Source organism: Mus pahari, chromosome 22, assembly GCF_900095145.1.
Source record: "Mus pahari chromosome 22, PAHARI_EIJ_v1.1, whole genome shotgun sequence".
NCBI lineage: Eukaryota > Metazoa > Chordata > Mammalia > Rodentia > Muridae > Mus > Mus pahari.
Genome location: NC_034611.1, coordinates 25,038,945 through 25,041,547, shown reverse-complemented (window position 1 = coordinate 25,041,547; position 2,603 = coordinate 25,038,945). Strand labels below are relative to the sequence as shown.

General features: G+C 42.8%; 1 pseudogene; it reads left to right on the top strand.

Annotated features, from left to right (window-relative positions):
* Positions 1 to 505: 505 nt before the first annotated feature.
* LOC110338592 lies at positions 506 to 1,624 on the top strand (annotated as a pseudogene).
* Positions 1,625 to 2,603: the final 979 nt, after the last annotated feature.

The following is a 2,603-nucleotide window of genomic DNA, read 5'->3' as shown; positions in this document are numbered from 1 at the left end:
CACTGCAACAGATATAGATATATGCCCACTTAAACATATAGGATTGTCTGTGACCTTATTATAACTGTGCACACCTTTAGAGGCATTTGTTCTTTGTACTTGAGAATGAGACTGTCATTAGATTTTACTTCCCTTTCTTGATTAATCTTCAGTCTGGGCTTCTGACACAGCAACAATAACGTGAGGAATAGTCTGACTTGGTGAAGGAAAGTGGCCCAAACTCAGGGGAATCCATTCGTTGATTCATTTTGGTAACTTAAGATTTTATAAAACAAACAAAAAGACAAAGGACCTGAAGTCAGCGTTTTTGGGCACCTTCTCTGCCTGTAGTGTCTCAGATCATTCTTAAGGAACTGAGAACCAGATCTTCCCAAAAAGATCATCTTATGCCCCACCTCCCATCCCAGCTCCTGCAACACAAATACCCAGTACACCAGGGTTTGTAGGATACAATCCAGATAGTCATCTTACCTATAACAACTACAGGCTGGGAGGGAACCTGGGCACCAACACCCAGGTCATGGAGTCACCTGGCATTACAATTCCAAAGATTCCAAAGCCACCGGATCAGCCACTGATGACCTACACGAGGTACACCAGAAAGGTCCGGGACCAAGTAAAGGCTTCCAACGCTGACGTTAAGTTGTGGGAGATTGGCAAGATTATTGGTGGCATGTGGCGTGATCACTGATAAAGAGAAACAAGAATATTTAAATGAATATGACGCAGAAAAGGTAGAGTGCAATGAATCTGTGAAGGCCTACCACAATTTCCCTGCCTATCTTGCATATATTAATGGAAAAAAGTCATGAGGAAGCTGCATTCGAGGAAGAAAATCGACAGAGACATTCTCGCATGGAGAAAGGAGAACCTTATATCAGCATCCAGAGCCTGTGGAGGATCCAGATGATTAAGATGGCTTTTCAGTGAAGCACACAGCCACTTCCTGTTTCCAGCGAAGCCAGTGTCTCATCAGTCAGATCCTCAGTGGGAGTGTGGTACCTGATGTGCGGTCGGTTGTCACAACAGCTAGAATGCAGGTCCTCAAGTGTCAAGTCCAGTCTTTAATGGTTCATCAGCAGAAACTAGAAGCTGAGCTTCTTCGGATAGAGCTATGACACCAGGAAAAGAAGAGGAAATTCCAGGAAAGCACAGACTCCTTGTAACAATGAACTTAAAAGGTTATGTGGTCAGTAGATGGAAGTAAGCATGGAGAAAACTGCAGCTGAAAGTGCGCAGGTGGAGGTACAGGCCCACAAGAGGCAGGAGGAGGAGGAGGCAGAAGAGCAAGCAGAGCCCAGTCAGAGCAGGATCACTCCCAAGGAAGAGCAAGTGGTGAACAAAGCCGAGGAGAAGAAGGATGAGGAGAGCATCCCGATGGAGGCAGAGGAGACAAATCTTGAAGAAAAAGCGGGGAGCCAGCAGAATGGTGAAGAGGGCACGTCTATTCCTGAGAAAAAAGGAGAGTGGGCAGGAGGGGGTTGACAGTATGGAGGGGAAAGGAACCAGTGACAGTAACACTGGCTCAGAGAGCAGCAGCGCCACAGTGGAGGAGCCGCCCACAGACCCAAGAAGAAGACGGAGCAAATGTTGCCTTGTCTTGTGTGTCCTAAAACCTTTTTAAAATGAAAAACTGGGCGGGGGGGGGGGGTTAAAAAAAAAAGAATAAAACAAGCAAGAGTACAACTTGACCCAAGTGTGAACACACTCATCTGTCAGCACTTTGAGATCAGAGTGAACATGGGGACATCCTTTTCCTCGCGGACATTCATAGACAACATGACACACCAAGATAGACTCAGAAACACTGTTCCCCCAACAGCACCAAACACAGTTCCCTTGATGGCACTAATCAAGTCGGACAGATTCATGGAGAGAGAACCCATACATTCAGACTCACAGTGCACCAGTACCCACGACCGGTATACCATAACCAAGGCACTGCCAGCACTTAAAATGCCTCCACCAGGAAAAGACCACTCTGCTCTACGCTCTTATCTGGAATGTAATTGAGTAATGTGATCATTTTTTCCTTAAGTATTTTTGTCTCTTGTCACGGATTAACATTTAAGTTCCCATAGAAATTTTATTTTGGCAATCATATCAAGGAAAATTCATAAGAAAATTAAAATACAACCTGAAGTACACTTCAAACTGTGGAGTACAAAATATTGAATCATCTTTTACTGCCATGTAATTCACAAGTTACTGTTCATGCCTTTTCTAGGACACTTTTGAAAGTTGAATTTTCTTAAGTACTTTCCAAATACAGCATCCCTTTGAATAGCAGTGTTTTCCCTTGGTTATGGATTATGGTCTACATAAAAGTGCTTTGAAAACTAAAAAATATTCCAATGCTAATTAAAGCACATAAACACCAGGCCAAGTGAGGCATATGAAATTGCCATTTAATTCTAAGAACTGAGTACCTTCAAAGAGAACTATAAGCCATTAAATAGTGTATGATTGAGAGGTTGAGAGTCAAGGAATAAAGTATATTTTGAATACAGAATAAGGTGTATTTTGAAAGTTCAAAAAAGTCCACAGTTTTGGAGGAAAAAATATCTTTTGATCATAATAGCAAAGATTGAGATGGAGAGATG